Source organism: Ailuropoda melanoleuca, chromosome 3, assembly GCF_002007445.2.
Source record: "Ailuropoda melanoleuca isolate Jingjing chromosome 3, ASM200744v2, whole genome shotgun sequence".
Classification (NCBI taxonomy): Eukaryota; Metazoa; Chordata; class Mammalia; order Carnivora; family Ursidae; genus Ailuropoda; species Ailuropoda melanoleuca.
In genome coordinates, this window is record NC_048220.1 from 1,527,857 (window position 1) to 1,548,519 (window position 20,663).

The 20,663-nt window shown below is 39.3% G+C and overlaps 1 pseudogene; it reads left to right on the forward strand.

Moving 5' to 3' along the window:
- The first annotated feature begins 16,117 nt into the window (after nucleotides 1-16,117).
- Nucleotides 16,118-17,042, forward strand: LOC100470905 (annotated as a pseudogene).
- Nucleotides 17,043-20,663: the final 3,621 nt, after the last annotated feature.

The window sequence follows — 20,663 nt, forward strand, 5'->3', positions numbered from 1 at the left end:
CTCAAAGATACATAAAATGCTACACCCCAGAACCAAAGAATACTCATTCTATTCTAATGCCCATGGAACATTCTCAAGAATACACCATGTTCTAGGACACAACAGGTCTCAACCAATACCAAAAGGCTGAAATTATTCCCTGCATATTCTCAGACCACAACACTCTGAAATTGGAGCTCAACCACAAGGAAAAATTTGGAAGAAACTCAAGCACTTGGAGACTAAGAACCATCCTGCTCAGGAATGATTCAATAAACCAGGAAATCAAAAATCAATTTAAACAATTTATGGGGACCAACGAGAATGAAAACACAATGGTCCAAAACCTATGGTATACTGCAAAGGCAGTCCTAGGGGGAACTACATAGCCACCCAAGCCTCACTCAAAAGAATAGAAAAATCAAAATGCAGTCTTTATATTCTCACCTCAAGAAGCTGGAACAACAACAGAGGGACAGGCCTAAACCACGCACAAAGAAGCAGTTGATCATGATTAGAGAAGAAATCAATGAATTAGAAACGAGGGGTACAGTAGAGCAGATCAACAGAACTAGAAGCTGGTTCTTTGAAAGAATTAATAAAATTGAGAGACCACTGCCAAGATTTATCCAAAAGAAAAGTGAAAGGACCCAAATTATTAAAATTATGAATGAAAAAGGAGAAGTCACAACCAACACCAATTCAATTGGAAGGATTGCTAGAAACTTTTATCAAAAGCCTTATGCCAATAAATTAAGCAATCTGGAAAGATGGAGGACTTACAGGAACCATATAAACTACCAAGATTGAAACAGGAAGAAATTGATTTTTTTAAACAGGCCAATTAATTATGAAGAGATTGAGTCAGTGATAGACAATCTTCAAAAAACAAAACAAAACAAAACAAAACTCCAACCCTGGACAGTTGTCCTGGGGAATTATACCAAACATTCAAAGAAGAAATAACACCTATTATGCTAAAGCTATTTCAAAAAATGGAAACAGAAGGAAAGCTACCAAACTCATTCTATGAGGCCAATATTACCTTGATCCCCAACCCAGGCAAAGACCCCATCAAAAAGGAGAATTACAGACCAATTTCCCTAATGAATATGGATGCTAAAATCCTCAACAAGATCCTGGCTAATAGAATCCAACAGTACATTAAAAGAATTATCCATAATGACCAAGTGGGATTCATCCCTGGTATGAAAGAGTGGTTCAACATTCACAAACCGATTGGTGTCCTAGATTTAAGCCAGAAAGTAAAATTCAAAAAACATGATTCTCTCAATAGATGCAGAAAAAGCATTTGACAAAATACAGCATCCTTTCCTGATTAAAACCCTTCAGAGTGTAGGGATAGAGGGTACATTCCTCAATCTCATAAAAACCATCTATGAAAAGCCTACAGCAAATATCATTCTCAATGGGGAAAAGCTGGAAGCCTTTCCCTTAAGATCAGGNACTGGAAGCCTTTCCCTTAAGAGCAGGAACAAGAAAAGGATACCCACTCTCGCCACTATTATTCAACATAGTACTTTAAGTCCTTGCAACAGCAATCAGACAACAAAAAGGGATGAAAGATATCCAAATTGGCAAAGAAGAAGTCAAACTGTCTCTCTTCGCAGATGACATGACCCTCTATATGGAAAACCCAAGACAATCTACTCCCAAATTATTAGAAGTTATAGAGCAATTCAGTAATGTGGTGGGATACAAAATCAGTGCTCAGAAATCAGTTGCATTTCTATACACGAATAATGAGACTGAAGAAAGAAATTAGGGAATCCATCCCATTTCCAATAGCACCAAGAACCATACATTACCTTGGAGTTAACTTAACCAGAGATGTAAAGGGTCTATATTCTAGGAACTATAACTCACTCTGGAAAAACATTGAAGAAACACAAAAAGATGGAAAAATATTCCATGCTCATGGATTGGAAGAATTAACATAGCTAAAATGTCCATGCTAAGCTATCAGAAAGAATGAATTCTCAACATTTGCTGCAAAATGGACAGCACTGGAGGAGATAATGCTAAGTGAAATAAGTCTAGCAAAGAACACAATTATCATATGATTTCTCTCATCTATGGAACATAAGAACTAGGATGATCGGTAGGGGAAAAAAAGGATAAAGAAAGGGTTGGTAATCAGAAGGGTGAATGAAACATGAGAGACTGTGGACTATGAGAAACAAACTGAGGGCCTCAGAGGGGAGGGGGGTGGGGGAATGGGATAGACTGGTGATGGGTAGTAAGGAGGGCACATATTGCATGGTGCATTGGGTGTTATATGCAGCTAATGTATCATCGAACTTTACATTGGAAACCGGGGATGTACTGTATGGTGACTAACATAATATAATAAAAAATCATTAAAAAATTAAAATTAAAATTAAAATTAAAAAAGAATAGAATGATCAAAGTTTCTAATTAATTTAGTGTTTTTCCATCCTTTAACGTGATGACACCCTTTCTTCCAACCTTTTCCAATGCATCAAAAATGATGCTGCCAATTTCTTTGTCTCCATTTGCAGAAATTGTAGCAGCCAAAACAATTTCTTTGGGCGTTGTCACAGGTTAAGACTTCTTCTTAAGCTTAGCAACTATAACATCAACAGCTAACATCACAACTCTCCTGATTTCCAAAGGATTAGCATCTTTGCTAATCTTCTCAAAGCCTTCCTTGGCAATAGAGTATGCCAGGGCAGTAGCCGGAGTGGTGCCATCCCCAGCCTCTTCATTTCTGTTATTGGAAACATCTTTAACAAGTTGAGTGCCAATATTTTTATATTCATCTTTTAAGTCAATTGATTTTGCAACAGTCACACCATCTTTAAAGAGCACACTTACTGTGATAAGCACCGGGTATTGTAAGTAAGTGTTGCATCACTATATTGTACACCTGAAACTAATATTAAACTGTAGTTAATTGACTGGAATTTACATGAAATAAATTAAATAAATAAATAAATAAATAAATAAATATTCTTGTTGGTAAGCAATGCTGAGTATAAGAGCTTGCAAAATTGGGCCCCTCTGGTTTTCAAAGCCAAATTCTATGGATTTGACTTTGCAGTGCAGTTCCTCTGTGCCTGGGGTACCTGGAGCGGGGGGTCTATTCCTCTTCATTTTCCATGCCTATGACATCCTTCTCTCCCACGGACAGTCGGACAGTCCAGTGGGTTCTTTGGCTTCTGATCACATCTCCATCTTCTCTGGCCTCTTTTCTACATTTAGCTGTGAAGAATCTGTTCTGTCAGTCTTTGGGTAGTTTTCTAGGTTTTTTATACTGATGTGGGTGTTATCTAGTTGTATCCATGGGACAAGGTGAGCATAGGACCCTCCTACTCTGTCATATTCCCCAGAAGTCCCCCTCTGAGATCCTTATGTGCTGCTCTTCTAGACTCTTTCTGCTTGGGAGTCATAGAGACTCTCATTGTACTCTGAATAAGGTGAGAGAGAAGTGAGATATTTTATTGGTGTACCACACATCTAGGAAGGCCGGATGCTTATTCACACACACTGTCCATTTAGACCTTGAATAAATCACAGGCTGTGGAAGATCTTTATGGTCCTAAGCTATGCTGACTTGCAGGACTGATGATATGGGTAAACTCTAGTTATTCCTTTTACCTCCTCCAAAGTGTCCAAATTTTTTTTGTTTCAACAGCGTGCTGCAATTTCTCCCCTGGAAGCCTGGACTTTCACAAAAACTGTCTTGTCCACAGGTGACTGCCCAAGTCCAGGGGTTCCCAGACTCCAGTGGAGAAAAGCTCATTCAGTTTACTGGACATTACAGGATCCACAGATGGCTTTGAGGTCTGTCTGCATATTACCTGACCCATTGTTGGGTAACACTCCTCCCAGATCATTTAAGCTATAGTGTTTCTTCAAAGGCAGTTTTGCCTGCGGATGGATGCCAAAATTTTGTTGTTAATGGGGAAAATGGAGAAATGTTTTATGCTGCCATAATGCTAATACCACTCTTGCAATCGCTATTCCTTCTTGTCATACATAACATATTCTCCTGTTTTTACTTTTGATATATGATGTTGTCTAATTTGAAACATTTTGTATTTTAATATGTTTCCATTCTTAAATATCAATGTATTTTATTCAGAAATTGGATTTGAAGTATATTGAAAGACTTTCAGATCTTTTATACATGTTACACATTTCCTAGAACAATTAATCAACTATTAAACAGTCCTATATATACTTATGTTACCTATCATTGCCTGTCTGAAATAAAACTTGGTTCTTTTTCTTCCATTTTATCCTGAAGTGCCAAAGCTTCATTTTTATAAATTTTTTTCTCTTGTGTAAACATTTATTTGAATTTTTCAACCTCCATGGACTGTTTTTAGCTAACTAACAGCATGCACAAACAATTTAAGACTGAAAAAGTATATAGCTTTTATTCTTTCTGATTTTCTTTCATCCCTACTATGTCTCCAGTGACTAGCACATGGATGGTCACAGAACAAACACAAAACATTTGTGGAGTCAATAAGTAAACCAATTATCTCTTAAACCTTCAACAAATATAATAAATAAGTGAATTGCTTAATTATGTTAATGGATAATCAGTTAAGCATTTAACTGAAAAGAGTTAAGTGGTAGATCAGTTTGTTCACTGAAAACAAGGAAAAATTTTTGCTATCATTCTTTAAGTTTTTGCAACATTTTGGACTAGAAGCTAATTACCTGTAAAAATAGAACCTCCAGGGACCTCCAAGAAACCCTGTTCCATCTGTATTTCTTTTGCTCTCTCCTTCAATTGAAATAAAACTGTTCACACCTTTTTTGGCAACTCTTAATAACTTCACAATGTTATATACTTAACTGGAGAGTTACTTGGAGTGGGGAAGTCTGAGAAAAACTCAATGAATGGTTGGTATGTAGATGGCTCCTGGGCAGGCTTATATTTTTCCCATTCAGCCACTGACCTGTTTTCCTACACAAGTAAGCTACTTATATTTTGAGGTGGAATGGTTAGAAAATGAAGAAAAAAGGAAACTTATGCTCAGATCTGTGGTACTTAGTTGAACAAGCTATATTTGAAGATGCACAAATTGTTATTGTGCTCTATTTAGCCTCAAAGATCCTGTGTTGTAAATTCATGTATACTATTTATGATAAAATCACACACACACACACACACAAACTTAATAATGTTTTTGACTGTTTTGTTGCAGAAATTCTACTGCACACTATTTCATTTTTTCATATCACATCAGTGTATTTTTAAAGCCTTCATGTTAAAAGGTATAAAAAGTTAAGTATTGGATTAATTTGTTAAATATTATTTTACAAAAAATCTTACTGTTAAATGTTTTCACCACTGCAGAATTTTTGTGTTAATATGAAACAGGGGCAACCTTAAGGAAGCTACAGCTTATTTAGAACTAAAATAAACATATTTCTTTATTAAATCTACTTGGGACAACAGTGAAAGTGCTATAATCTGATAAAAGCAGAAGAGACTGAGGAAATATAGAAAAAAGAGAGAACGAGAGAGAAATATATGTGTTCTGATCAACATTTTGGTAACTTTGGGCCAAAACCATGAAAATGAAATGTGTGTTTCTTACCCAAAACTGAATCTTCAATTACTCTGCTACCGTCAGAGTTTATAGAAACTATAGGTAGCAAAATTACCTTTGTGATTCAGTGAGGAGATAATACTTCTGTAAACCCTGAAAATGTAATAACAAATTAGTAATAGTTTTTACTGTTTTTACATTTACAAAATGAAATTGATTAAAGGTTATGTATAGAAAATGAAAAACTAAAATAAATAGGCAAATGTATATATAAAGATTTATCTAAAGTATGAACATAGGCAATGAAGAAAGTGCCATGGAAAATAAATTAGAATTTTAAAAAAGAAAAAAAAAACTTTAGAAGAAACAAACGTCATAAACCATACTAAAATATTTTTAATTAGGGAATTTATGTTGTTTTATGACATATCAAAAATTAAAGGTCAGTAATATATAAATCTCTTACATGTTTAGCAGAAAAAAAAATACTTTTTTTAAGATTTTATTTATTTATTTGACAGAGATAGAGACAGCCAGTGAGAGAGGGAAGACAAGCAGGGGGAGTGGGAGAGGAAGAAGCAGGCTCATAGTGGAGGAGCCTGATGTGGGGCTCGATCCCATAATGCCGGGATCACGCCCTGAGCCAAAAGGAGACGCTAAACCGCTGTGCCACCCAGGCGCCCCAAGAAAAATAAAAACATACTTTTAAAAAAGTTTTAAAAATGGCACAAACATTTTGATAAAGAAAAAATTACAGAAAGAAATAAATAGTAATAAAGATGAAAATTAGGGGCACCTGGGTGGCTCAGTCATTAAGCATCTGCCTTTGGCTCAGGGCATGATCCTGGAGTACTGGGATCGAGCCCCACATCAGGCTCCTCCGCTGGGAGCCTGTTTCTTCCTCTCCCACTCCCCTTACTTGTGTTCCTTCTCTCGCGGGCTGTCTCTACCTCTATCACATAAATAAATAAAATCTTTAAAAGAAACAAAAATTATATTGAATTAGATCCCACTTTTTTTTCTTGCTGAATTATAGACCAGAAAAATGGATGCTGTTTTGATGAAAATTAAAAGACCAGAAATGCTGACTGACACATAAGGGTAGTTTTTTCATAGGTGCAGCTACAATATATAACTCTGAAATAAATAGTACTTTCTTAACAAAAATAAATCATCATATAGAATCTGGGGATTTTTTTACATATATATTTTTTTCAGCACCATTTTAGGTAAGTAAAATTTTCAAAGAATATTACATTTAAAATAATATAAAATTGTAATGGGAATTATTTTAGTAAGGTAAAATAATAGGGATCTTTAAATTAGTTCAAAAGAATTATATTTTCAGGTATTTAAAGAAATGAGAATATGTATACAATGATAAGATTTAAGGAAATGTAGAACTATATATAGCATAATTCTATTATATATCTGATATATTTTATGTATTTATATCTATCTGTATGCATTATTTATTTAAATATATATTGAAAAGAATGAATGAAATTTTTACAGTAAATATCATATTTAATGTTGGGATTGGATACACCTCTATTTTTCTTTTGTTCCATATGTGTTAATTTATCTATGGTGTTCATACTACAATTACAAGGTGAAAATGATACTTCGAAATAATTCAAATTAAATTTAACAGAAGGGAAAGGAAGGTTAAGATGGCAGAGGAGTAGGGGACCCCTTTTTCAGCCGGTCCCCTGAGTTGAGCTGGATAGGTACCAGACTAGGAGGAATATCCACGGAATCAGCCTGACGCAGGAAGATACATCTGGATCTCTACAAATGAACATCTCCAGCGCTGAGTATCGAGGTACGAAGCGGGGAGCCGTGAAACCGCGCACAGATATCGGAAGCTAAACAGAAGGGGGAGGGAGCCGCCGTGTCAGGGTGCCGGGAAGCAGTAGCAACCTACAAGGGGGAGCGGACAGACCATGGACCCGCGCGCTTGAGACAGCAGACTGAGAAGGGAGCTCCGGGAGCGCACGCAGGACGGCTGGCGGTTGGCGGGCCACCTGCACGGGGGAGCAGGCGAACTCGCGGACGGCACCCACGAGACAGCAGACTTAGAACGCGAGCTCCAGGAGCGCGCACGCAGGGCGGCTGGCGAGCCACCTGCACCCGGAAGCGGGCGGACCCGCCCTCTGGAAACAGCAGACTGAGTCTGTGAGCCGGGAGCGTGTGCCACCAAGCATTTCACGGAGCTACGGAGCTCCGGTGTGCTCACTGGATCGAGGTTGAGACCGGGAGCTCCGGGAGCGTCCGCGGGGTGGCTGGCGGCTGGAGGGCCACCTGCACGGGGGAGCAGGCGGACTCGTGGTCAGCACCCGTGAGACACAGGACTGAGACAGGGAGCTCCGGGAGCCTGCGTGGGGCGGCTGGCGGCTGGCGGCTGGCGGGGTTGGAAACACAAAGGACAGAGACGCGCCAGCCCTGGAAGTGAGGGCTGGGACGCCGGGTGTGGGGCGCACAGCCCGGGATGCTGCAGGGTTGAGCAGCACCAACAGAAACAGAGTTAAAGTGGCCAGAACATCAGTGGAGAACGATCCGCGATCCCTCCTCTGTCAAATAAATAAATAAAATCTTTAAAAAAAAAAAAAAAAGAAGAGGCATAGCAAACCGCCAGGGAAAGCCACCAGAGAACAAAAGCCCGGAAATACCGGCTCACAGGGTGCCCATCCCCATCCCCCCTCGCAAGGGACACAGAGACTCTACCCAAACAGGGTTTTCTGAGTACCTGCAGGCAGGCCCCTCCCCCAGAAGGCAGGCTGAAAAATCAAGAAGCCCACAACCCGGAGCGCCTGAGTGGCGCAGTCACCAAGCACCTGTCTTCGGATTAGGGTGTGATCACAACGCTCCGTAAGGAGTCCTTCATCGGGCTTCTCCACCGGGAACCTGCTTCTTCCTCTCCCACTCCTCTGCTTGGGTTCCCTTTCTTGCTGACTGTCTCTCTCTCTCTCAAATAAATAAATAAACTCTTTAAGGAAGAAGCCCACATCCCTAAGATCTCTATAAAACAAGGGCGCACGGCCTGGGTCCCAGTCAACACTTGGGCTCTGGACAACCCTGCAATCTCTCTTCATCAGAATGACGAGAAGGAGAAGTCCCCCCCAGCAAAGAAAAGATAATGAGTCTGTGGCCTCTGCCACAGAATTGGCCTCGGCCACAGAATTAATACATATGGATGTATCCCAATTATCAGAAATGGAATTCAGAGCAACAATGGTCAAGATGATGAGTAAACTTGAAAAAAGCATCAGAGAAAGCGTTGCTGAGAATATAGAATCCCTAAGGGCAGAAATGAGAGCGAATCTGACAGAAATTAAAAATTCTATGGGCCAAATACAGTCAAAACTAGAGGCTCTGACGGCCAGGGTCACCGAGGCAGAGGAACGCGTTAGCGAATTGGAGGATGGGTTAGTAGAAGAAAAAACGAAAATAGAAGCTGGTCTTAAAAAAATCCACGCCCACGAATGTAGATTACGGGAGATTACTGACTCTATGAAACGATCCAATGTCAGAATCATCGGCATCCCTGAAGGGGTGGAGAAAAACAGAGGTCTAGAAGAGATATTTGAACAAATTGTAGCTGAAAACTTCCCTAATCTAGCAAGGGAAACAAGCATTCGTGTCCAAGAGGCAGAGAGGACCCCATCCAAGCTCAACCAGGACAAACCTACGCCACGGCATGTCATAGTGCAATTCGCAAATATTAGATCCAAGGATACAGTATTGAAAGCGGCCAGGGCAAAGAAATTTCTCACGTACCAAGGCAAAGGTATCAGGATTACGTCAGACCTGTCTACAGAGACCTGGAATGAGAGAAAGGCTTGGGGGGGCATTTTTAAAGCTCTTTCAGAGAAAAACATGCAGCCAAGGATCCTTTATCCAGCAAAGCTGTCATTCAGAATTGATGGAGAAATAAAGACGTTCCAAAATCGCCAATCATTAACCAATTTCGTAACCACGAAACCAGCCCTACAGGAGATATTAAGGGGGGCTCTATAAAGGTAAAAAGGCCCCAAGAGTGATACAGAGCAGCAAGTCACAACCGATACAAAGACTTTAAAGAGAAATGGCATCATTAAAATCATATCTGTCAATAATCTCTATCAATCTAAATGGCTTAAACTCTCCCATAAAACGCCACAGGGTTGCAGATTGGATAAAAAGACATGACCCATCCATTTGCTGTCTACAAGAGACTCATTTTGAACCCAAAGATGCATTCAGACTTAGAGTAAGGGGATGGAGTACCATCTTCCACGCAAATGGACCTCAAAAGAAAGCTGGAGTAGCAATTCTCATATCAGATAGACTGGATTTTAAACTAGAGGCCATAGAGAGAGATACAGAAGGGCACTATATTATTCTTAAAGGAAGTATTCAACAAGTGGATATGACAATTATTAATATATATGCCCCCAACAGGGGAGCAGCAAGATACACAAGCCAACTCTTAACCAAAATAAAGAGACATATAGATAAGAACACAGTAATAGTAGGGGACCTCAACACCCCACTATCAGAAATAGACAGAACACCCTGGCAAAAACTAAGCAAAGAATCAAAGGCTTTGAATGCCATACTCGACGAGTTGGACCTCATAGATATATATAGAACACTACACCCCAGAACCAAAGAATACTCATTCTATTCAAATGCCCATGGAACATTCTCAAGAATAGATCATGCTCTGGGACACAAAACAGGTCTCAGCCAATACCAAAAGATTGAAATTATCCCCTGCATATTCTCAGACCACAACGCTCTGAAATTGGAACTCAACCACAAGGAAAAACCTGGAAGAAACTCAAACACTTGGAGGCTAAGAACCATCCTGCTCAAGAATGACTCGATAAACCAGGAAATCAAAAAACAAATTAAACAATTTATGGAGACCAACGAGAATGAATACACAACGGTCCAAAACCTATGGGATACTGCAAAGGCAGTCCTAAGGGGGAAATACATAGCCATCCAAGCCTCACTCAAAAGAATAGAAAAATCTAAAATGCAGTTTCTATATTCTCACCTCAAGAAACTGGAACAGCAACAGAGGGACAGGCCTAACCCACTGACAAGGAAGGAGTTGACCAAGATTAGAGCAGAAATCAATGAATTAGAGACCAGAACCACAGTAGAGCAGATCAACAGGACTAGAAGCTGGTTCTTTGAGAGAATCCATAAAATTGATAGACCACTGGCAAAACTTGTCCAAAAACAAAGAGAAAGGACTGAGATTATTAAAATTATGACTGAAAAGGGAGAGGTCACGACCAGCACCATTGAAATTGCAAGGATTATTAGAAACTTTTATCAACAGCTATATGCCAAAAAACTAAACAATCTGGAAGAGATGGAGGCCTTCCTGGAAACCTATAAACTACCAAGACTGAAACAGGAAGAAATAGATTTCTTAAATAGGCCAATTAACTATGAAGAAATTGAGTCAGTGATAAACAACCTTCCAAATAATAAAACTCCAGGCCCAGACGGTTTTCCTGGGGAATTCTACCAAACATTCAAAGAAGAAATAATACCTATTCTCCTAAAGCTATTTCAAAAAATAGAAACAGAAGGAAAGCTACCAAACTCATTCTATGAGGCTAATATTACCTTGATCCCCAAACCAGGCAAAGACCCCCTCAAAAAGGAGAATTACAGACCGATTTCTCTAATGAATATGGATGCCAAAATCCTCAACAAGATCCTTGCTAATAGAATCCAACAGTACATTAAAAGGATTATCCATCATGACCAAGTGGGATTCATACCTGGGATGCAAGCATGGTTCAACACTCGCAAATCAATCAATGTGATACATCATATCAACAAGAAAAGACTCAAGAACCATATGATCCTCTCAATTGATGCAGAAAAAGCATTTGACAAAATACAGCATCCTTTCCTGATTAAAACCCTTCAGAGTGTAGGAATAGAGGGTACATTTCTCAATCTCATAAAAGCCATCTATGAAAAGCCTACTGCAAGCATTATTCTCAATGGGGAAAAGCTGGAAGCCTTTCCCTTAAGATCAGGAACACGACAAGGATGCCCACTCTCGCCACTATTATTCAACATAGTACTAGAAGTCCTTGCAACAGCAATCAGAAGACAAAAAGGGATCAAAGGTATCCAAATCGGCAAAGAAGAAGTCAAACTGTCTCTCTTTGCAGATGACATGATACTCTATATGGAAAACCCAAAGGAATCCACTCCCAAACTATTAGAAGTTATAGAACAATTCAGTAAGGTGGCAGGATACAAAATCAATGCCCAGAAATCAGTTGCATTTCTATACACGAATAACGAGACTGAAGAAAGAGAAATTAGGGAATCCATCCCATTTACAATAACACCAAAAACCATGCGTTACCTTGGAATTAACTTAACCAGAGACGTAAAGGACCTATATGCTAGAAACTATAGATCACTTTTGAAAGATATTGAGGAAGACATAAAAAGATGGAAAAATATTCCATGCTCATGGATTGGAAGAATTAACATAGTTAAAATGTCCATACTACCCAGAGCAATCTACACTTTCAATGCTATCCCGATCAAAATACCGAGGACATTTTTCAAAGAACTGGAACAAATAGTCCTTAAATTTGTATGGAACCAGAAAAGGCCCCGAATCTCCAAGGAACTGTTGAAAAGGAAAAACAAAGCTGGGGGCATCACAATGCCGGATTTCGAGCTGTACTACAAAGCTGTGATCACAAAGACAGCATGGTACTGGCACAAAAACAGACACATCGACCAATGGAACAGAATAGAGAACCCAGAAATGGACCCTCGGCTCTTTGGGCAACTAATCTTTGATAAAGCAGGAAAAAACATCCGGTGGAAAAAAGACAGTCTCTTCAATAAATGGTGCTGGGAAAATTGGACAGCTACATGCAAAAGAATGAAACTTGACCACTCTCTCACACCATACACAAAAATAAACTCCAAATGGATGAAAGACCTCAATGTGAGACAGGAATCCATCAAAATTCTAGAGGAGAACATAGGCAACAACTTCTATGACATCGGCCAGAGCAACCTTTTTCACGACACATCTCCAAAGGCAAGAGAAATAAAAGATAAAATGAACTTATGGGACTTTATCAGGATAAAGAGCTTCTGCACAGCCAAGGAAACAGTCAAAAAAACTAAGAGACAGCCCACGGAATGGGAGAATATATTTGCAAAGGACACCACAGATAAAGGACTGGTATCCAAGATCTACAAAGAACTTCTCAAACTCAATACACGAGAAACAAATAAACAAATCATAAAATGGGCAGAAGATATGAACAGACACTTTTCCAATGAAGACATACAAATGGCTAACAGACACATGAAAAAATGTTCAAAATCATTAGCCATCAGGGAAATTCAAATCAAAACCACACTGAGATACCACCTTACGCCAGTTAGAATGGCAAAGATAGACAAGGCAAGAAACAACAATTGTTGGAGAGGATGTGGAGAAAGGGGATCCCTCCTACATTGTTGGTGGGAATGCAAGTTGGTACAGCCACTCTGGAAAACAGTGTGGAGGTCCCTTAAAAAGTTAAAAATTGAACTACCCTATGACCCAGCCATTGCACTACTGGGTGTTTACCCCAAAGATACAGACGTAGTAAAGAGAAGGGCCATATGCACCCCAATGTTCATAGCTGCATTGTCCACAATAGCCAAATCATGGAAGGAGCCGAGATGCCCTTCAACAGATGACTGGATTAAGAAGCTGTGGTCCATATATACAATGGAATATTACTCAGCTATCAGAAAGAACGAATTCTCAACATTTGCTGCAACATGGACGGCACTGGAGGAGATAATGCTAAGTGAAATAAGTCAAGCAGAGAAAGACAATTATCATATGATTTCTCTCATCTATGGAACATAAGAACTAGGATGATCGGTAGGGGAAGAAAGGGATAAAGAAAAGGGGGGTAATCAGAAGGGGGAATGAAACATGAGAGACTATGGACTATGAGAAACAAACTGAAGACTTCAGAGGGGAGGGAGTAGGGGAAGGGGATAGACTGGTGATGGGTAGTAAGGAGGGCACGTATTTCATGGTGCACTGGGTGTTATACGGAACTAATGAAGCATCAAACTTTACATCGGAATCTGGGATGTACTGTATGGTGATTAACATAATATAATAAAATAAAATTTAAAAAAAAATTAAGATCACCAATAGGGGGGCGCCTGGGTGGCACAGCGGTTAAGCGTCTGCCTTCGGCTCAGGGCGTGATCCCGGCATGATGGGATCGAGCCCCAGATCAGGCTCCTCTTCTGTGACCTGCTTCTTCCTCTCCCACTCCCCCTGCTTGTGTTCCCTCTCTCGCTGATTGTCTCTATCTCTGTCAAATAAATAAATAAAATCTTAAAAAAAATTTAACAGAAAAGCACATGATACCGTTGACTTGAATTTGTTTTTTCTTTTCCATAATGGAAAACTGAACTCATGATATAATTTCAAAAGAAATGCCAGATGAACAATGTGAACGTTCTTCTCCAAATGTCACAGTTTAATATAGTATTGCATTCTGAACCAGGTGAAGGTAAGCCCATGAAAAAAATTCTTAACACTAAGAAAACTATAGTAGAAACACTAATAGAACAGAATGGACTTTGTGTGGTAAAATCAGAATGTCCCCCAGTGAAAAAAAACATAGATTAGTTTAGTTCATGATAATAGAATAGAAAAGCTGAATTTGGCTCAAATATCTGGCCACACCACATGCAGACAGCTCCGCATATCCCAGGCAGCTGAACTTCTTGGAGCTTGCATATTTCCTCAGCATCAGACTATTTGCTCTTCTTTTCCTCCCTGTATAGAACAATCTTCCTCTGCTTCTTACATCCTCCATTGTTATCCTTAATTACAATACACTATTTCTTTTTCATTTTTTTTGAACACATCATTGAAATAATTAAAACCTCATGATTTACTTGCTTATTTCTTCACTCGTTGTCTCTGTCTCCACAGGTCTTGCAGCATTATACAAACATGGACTCAACTTGTCTTGTTCAAATTATATTCCACATCATAGTACAGTGCCTGCATGGCACTGAATAAATAACTATGAGGTTGCTTCTGAATAGAAGCAGACCCCTGTAATGTTCTCCATATTTCTGCATTGTTTAGCTACTTACAAAATATAATTTTCACAATCTAGTAATTCAGTTTCCTTCACTTGACAGCATTTTTTTTGCACTCTGTGCATCTCACATTTTTGTATCCTCTGAACAATTTCACAGTTGCTGGGAGACAGAAAATTAATATCCAGGACAATGTTTCCAAAATCCAATCCTACTTTAGTATTTCAGAGATAACACTTCTGCACTCTCTTTACCTTCTGCATATGAAGTAAAGATTTAAAATAATCATATAGGGGATCCTGGGTGGCTCAGTTGTTAAGCATCTGCCTTTGGATCAGGGTGTGATCCCAGGGTCCTGGGATCGAGCCCCACATCAGGCTCCTCTGCTGAGAGCCTGTTTCTTCCTCTCCCACTCCCCCTGCTTCTATTCCCTCTCTCACTAGCTGTCTCTCTCTCTCTGTCAAATAAATAAAATCTTTTAAAAAATTAAATAAAATAATCATATATTTCATAATTTTGTTATTACAATTTATTTCTATTTTATAATTATTTTTTCTGATTGAAATGTATTTAGTCTGATTGATAATCGAATAGAACAATAATGACTTGTGAGGCAAAAATTATTCAGTATATGTAATGTTTTGCTTCACTACTTTAATCATGTTTAGCAGTTTGTGCTTAAAAGTAGAAGGCAATAATATACTGTCATTTCAAGAATTCTGTGAGAATTATAATTAATAATTATAGCCATTATTATAGCCATTTCTTAGATAACAATATTGACTGAAGATTTTTACGTTGTTTACCTAAAGAAATTTGAATTACTTAACATAAATCCTTAGTTAATACCATGTGTTCAACATAAATTTTCCTCCTGTAAAAACGTATTTTTCTTATGCCAAGGTGGTTCTTCAGACACTCAGAGAATAAAGGTTAAGGTCTCATTGTTTAGAGTCTACATTAATAACAGAAAGATCTTGTTTCTGGGATAATCTCCATTTCTTGTGTTTCTATAAATATGATTGAACAATGCAAAGAACACCACAATACACAGGGGCACTACATATTTGAAAAATAAAATTTTGTTTTCAACATTTCATCCAAAATATTTTAGAGAGCTAATACTTGTATAGCTGAAAGAACAATCTAGAAGAAACATGCACATAATCTAAAGCAATCGTGTCAGGGTGTCTATGGAGAATGTGATTTCAGACTCAGAGATAAATTTCCAGAATAATATCTTATGAATGCATCTTTTGTATAAAAAGAACAGCTGTATGGAGAAGAAGTTGTATCTTGCTGGTCTAGTATAAGAGGAAACACACGTATGACTCTGTCCTAAGATCCCCTGGAAAACTAATAATGCTTGCCTCCTCTAAAAAATGACAGAATAACCTTCAAAAATCAATTAATGAAATTTTTGTTAAAAACATATTCAAATTCCAATGCCAAAAGTACTAATGATGACCAATGAGAGTTTCCCAATGGATTTTATTCTTCTCGGCTTCTCTGAATGGCCCCATCTAGAAATGGTTATTTCTGGATTGTTATCATCTTGTACACCATGATCATCCTGTCCAACTCAACCATTATCTTGCTCTCTTGTGTGGACCCTCGTCTCTACACTCCCATGTACTTCTTTCTTAGCAAACTTTCCTTCTTGGATCTCTGCTTTACCACAACCACTGTGCCCCATATGTTGTCCAATTTGTGGGGACCAGGCAAGATCATCACCTACACAGGCTGTGTCATCCAGCTCTGTATGTTGCTCTGTCTTGGTGCCACAGAATGTGTCATGCTGATGAAGATGGCTTTTGACCACTATGTTGCTATCTGCCAGCCCCTGCACTATACCATTATCATGCATCATCAGTTCTGTTGGAAGCTGGTGCTCATAGCCTGGCTGTCTGGCCTGATAGAATCTGTTACCCAAATTCCTGTCACACTTCAGCTTCCCTTCTGCACCCACCACCACCTAGATGACTTTCTGTGTGAGGTTCCAGCTCTCATACGATTGACATGTGGAGACACCTTTGCCAGTGAGTGGCAGATGACAGTCTCTGCTGTTCTTTTCACCATCGTGCCCTGGGATTGATCCTGACTTCTTACATCTACATAGCTCAAGCTTTAGGGAAAATTCAATCCAAGGATGGAAGGCAGAAAGCCATTACCACCTGCTCCTCCCACCTCATGGTGGTTTTCATGTTTTATGGAACAGTAGCACCGGTGTATACATATCCTAAGAACCACTTTGCTTCAAAATATAGCAAATTCTTTACCTTCTTCTACACTGTGGTCACACCACTGTTAAACCCTCTCATCTATTCCCTAAGGAACAAAGATGTAAAGGATGCCCTGTTACAGCTGCTGAAAAGAGGATCTCCATAAGAAAAAAGTAGAAATGGATCTTTGAACCAGAAAGGAAGTTGAAAATAATGATATTCACACATTCTCCATAAGAGAGTCTTTGAATCATCATTCTAATAAAAATGTGGTTTTGTTTCAAAGGCAGTAATTCATTACTTAACATTTATCTTTATGATTTTACATGTCATTTTGTTAAAACAATTTATCTGTATAAATGCAATGCCCGTTTTTGGCACCTAATAAGTGGTAGATGTATATTTTCCAATTGAGGAATACTGTTGCAGAGTTAACTTCTCAAGAAAATACATTAATATTTATTAAGCGATGTAAGCACCATGATCTCAACAGTTTTGATTCAGAAAACCAATAAATTATAAATTATCTGTTATTAGTGTTTTCTTTATTTTTTTTAAAGGAACTCTATACAGGAGCCTGATGGCTCAGTCAGTTAAGTGTCTGACTCTTGGTTTTGGGTCAGGTCATAATCTCATGGATCCTGAGGTAGAACCTTGGTTCAGTCTCCCTGCTCAGCAGGGAGTCTGCTTGGAGATTCTGTCACTCTGCGCATCCCCCCACTTATTCTCTCTCTCTCAGATAAATAAATCTTGGAAAAAAAAAGGAACTGTATATTGTGGAATTTTTTAATGCAAGCCTAAAGAAAGGGGAAATTTTCCTGGAGTTTCCCTAGACCTTCATGCATATATAGTCTTTTCTTTTTAATTTGACTATGAGAATAAAAATTCGAGTATAAAGAAGAAATGCTACCTACATATACTATGTTATACTGTTATTTTATTTAAGATTTTAGAGTACTCATATCATGAGTCATATATATCTCTAAAATAAATTCAAACTTAATTTAACCTCCATTTTATTACAAATAAGATAAATATTTAGCCAAATCTACCTTTCTAAGTACATAAATTAAAGAACAATTTAAAATAATATAAGTATTAAAAGATGATGTGCTTTATCTATTTTCTGTGTTTTCTTATTTGTCATAAAATTAAACAATCACAACTCTGCCTAATCCAAGTGAATTTTTCCTAATGGGACTGTAGTATTAAAAGATGGTCCTAGCAATTCAATACCATATATTTATCTGGAAGTTTCCTTCTTTTTTTCTGAACTGTTCTGGGATGTTGTGTTGTTAGAAGTACCAATTATACCATATACTTATAAGACACTGCAAGACATAACTGTCCTTTGATTTATGGCAGAATTTTGGGGTAGTTGCCAAATGTTATTACCAAGAATTATTTAAATTGGATGTCTGAAAGTGACACTAATAGCAAAATATAGAAAAAGCATTTGGCTTCGAGTGGGTGGCAAGACTTAATACTTTTCAGAAAAGGCCCTTAAAACCCTTGTAATCAGTAAACATAAGAGGATATCAAGGTAATAACAACAGATTGCCAGTGCCTTAACAAACAACATAGGTTTATTTCTTTCACATTCAAAATCCAGTGTGGGAGCACATGACTCTCTGGGGGCAGTGAACTGTGCTTGTACGTTTGACATTCTAAGACACTTTGTTCTTAAGATGTTTCCATATGCAATCCCATGACAGAAGACAGGCCTGTAGTTCCAATCCCACAAAACTAGATGTTTCCTTCTAGAAATTACACATACTTCTTACTTCATGTCTCCTAGGTTGCAGCAAGGCAGATGGCCACATAAAATTTCAAGTGGGCAGAGTCTTAAGATTTTCCTGTATCTGCAAAAGTGGAACAGAGAGGGGGTGGGGAATACTGAAATGCCTATCACATGCACAATAGCTAAAAGAGGGACTCAGCTAAAAATGTTTCCTGGAGATGGAAATGGAGAATTAAGTTTATTTCTTAAACTATAGAAGTAGGAGTTTATTTTTCAAACTAGTGTATAAATTGAGTATTTTTGAAGAAGTTAAAGAAAAATTCAGAGAAAGAAGAATTGTAAGAAGGACTGCTTGTTTCACTCTTGAGTGGCCTGATGAAGTGGTAGTTATGTGTTTATGTTTCCTGTTTCACTTCTAATTTCATTATTTCTTACTCTCTTTTTGTTCCCCCAATATACAGTTAATCTTTTTTAAGAATTTTTCTTATTATTATTATTTGTCCCATGTCCTTTAATTTTAAAATATTTCTTTCTTTAAGAGTAAGTCACTCTTTGTCAGGCTCACTAAGTTTTATGAATAAAGCTTTTGAACTAAACTTGATCACTGTCTTCATACTAAGTCAATATTAATAAGAACAAAGATAATAATTGTTGGATTAACCTAACATATGGAATTTTGATTATGATTTTAGTTTAGACATGGGCCTAGTTTCCAATGTGCCCAAAGTAGCCTCTGAAAATTGTCACTGACCTTGTCTTCCAGACTCAAAAAAGTAGAAAACAATTCTGAATGAAAAATAAAAATTAAAACAGCAAGCCTGCCATTAAGCGGGGTAGAAAAATAACAGATATTTCACCGTAGAAATTATAACAATAGAAAAATACATTTTTCATTTTTGGAATTAAGATGGCAGAGGAGTAGGGGACCCCTTTTTCAGCCCATCCCCTGAGTCAACTTGGATAGGTACCAGACCATCCTGAGGATCCACAGAATCAGCATGAGATACAGGAAGATACATTTGGATCTCCACAAATGAACATCTCCAGCACTGAGTATTGAGATATGAAGTTGGAAGCCGTGAAACTGTGCACAGATATCAGAAGATAAATGGAAGGGGGAGGAAGCCACCACATTTGGGCACTGGGAAGCAGTAGCCACCTGCACGGGTGAGCAGGTGGACTCTCAGACTGGTACCCATGAGAGAGCAGACTGAGACCATGAGACGGGGAACACATGCCACCAGACTGAAATGGAGCTCCTGTGTGTTCACTGGAATCACTGAGACTGGGAGCACCAGAGCACGTGGGGGCAGCTGGTGGCTGGCAGTGTTAGAAACACAAAGGACAGAGGTTAAGATGGCGGAGGAGTAGGGCACCTTTTTCAGCCGGTCCCCTGAGTTGAGCTGGAGAGGTACCAGACCAGCAGGAATATCCACGGAATCAGCCTGAGACGCAGGAAGATACATCTGGATCTCTACAAATGAACATCTCCAGCGCTGAGTATCGAGGTACGAAGCGGGGAGCCGTGAAACCGCGCACAGATATCGGAAGCTAAACAGAAGGGGGAGGGAGCCGCCGTGTCAGGGCGCCGGGAAGCGGTAGCCACCTGCAAGGGGGAGTGGACAGACCGCGGACCCGCACGCTTGAGACAGCAGGCTGAGAAGGGAGCTCCGGGAGCGTACGCAGGATGGCTGGCGGTTGGCGGGCCACCTGCACAGGGGAGCAGGCGGACTCACGGACGGCACCCGCGAGACAACAGACTTAGAACACGAGCTCCAGGAGTGCGCGCGCAGGGCGGCTGGCGGGACCTGCACCGGGGAGCGGGCGGACCGCGGACCCGCACTCTGGAAACGGCAGACTGAGTCCGTGAGCCGGGAGCGTGCACCACCAAGCATCTCACGGAGCTCCGGAGCTCCGGTGTGCTCACNAGAGCTCCGGTGTGCTCACTGGATCGAGGCTGAGACCGGGAGCTGCAGGAGCGTCCTCGGGGCGGCTGGCGGCTGGAGGGCCACCTGCACGGGGGAGCAGGCGGACTCGCGGTCAGCA